Below are 1,046 nucleotides of genomic sequence, written 5' to 3' on the forward strand. Positions count from 1 at the left end.
TATATATATATATATATATATATATATATATAGATAGATAGATAGATAGATAGATAGATAGATAGATAGATAGATAGACAAACATAGATATATATACATGCATACATACATACATACATACATACATACATGCATACATACATATTTTAAGCTGAAAAGCCCATCGTTACCAGGCAATTTTTACAATAGAATATCTTACATAAATTTTTATCTAATGTCAGAGTATGTCTTCCCCAAAAGATAAGCCTCTTGATCAGGATAGATTTGTGCAATTTTTCGACAAAAAGTTTTGTTGAGGATTTCTTCCTTTTAAAATTGTTTACATGTCTGTTCAACTGTTTCACATGACTTTATTCATTAAAACTTCAGAAATTCTTACAATTTTTTTGTTGTAAAGCTTTGCTTTTGTTTGTTTAATAAAAATTCCTTCTCCTAATGATTTTGCTTTTATTTTGTGATAGACAGCTATCATGCACAAAATGCCAGCTTCCAAATCCTGTTTTCTGATAAGGTAAAATCAATTAAATTTTAAACCTCAGTAACATTTTTCTGCAATTTTTCTGGAATAAATAGATAACAAAATTGGATTTAATGTGGAAAATTATTTCAATATACCAAATTTGGAAATTTTGATGTAATTTTAAAATCTCACAATATGTGACAGCAACAGGGAAGACCCTACAAAAGTAGGGAGACAGACAATTATAGAACATCTACACACACACACATTTACAAACGTACACACAGGTAATTACAAATTTAAAATGTAAAGTAGACATGTATGTATGTACATATGTATATATATATATATATATATATGCATGTGTGTGTGTGTGTCTGTGTGAGTGTTTCTTTGCGATGGACAGCAGAAAAGCCACTGATCCCTCTTTCCTTAAAGCTACGTATTCCTCACACACACCTGTGTGTGTGTGTGTGTGTGTTGTATCTATGTATTTACAAAAGTATGTATGCAGCATCGCATGTATATGACAGCTGTATTAATGTTACTATTCCATTGCCACCGACGTTCTCACCTTCACTGATGT

The 1,046-nt window shown here is 30.1% G+C and overlaps 1 protein-coding gene across 1 annotated transcript in view; it reads right to left on the reverse strand.

Annotated features, from left to right (window-relative positions):
• The window catches only part of LOC106871266 (coiled-coil domain-containing protein 42 homolog), a 52,674-nt gene that overhangs the window by 15,183 nt on the left and 36,445 nt on the right, over positions 1-1,046 (reverse strand). The gene's annotated exons all lie outside the window — the stretch shown is intronic.

This window comes from Octopus bimaculoides, chromosome 16 (genome assembly GCF_001194135.2).
Source record: "Octopus bimaculoides isolate UCB-OBI-ISO-001 chromosome 16, ASM119413v2, whole genome shotgun sequence".
Classification (NCBI taxonomy): Eukaryota; Metazoa; Mollusca; class Cephalopoda; order Octopoda; family Octopodidae; genus Octopus; species Octopus bimaculoides.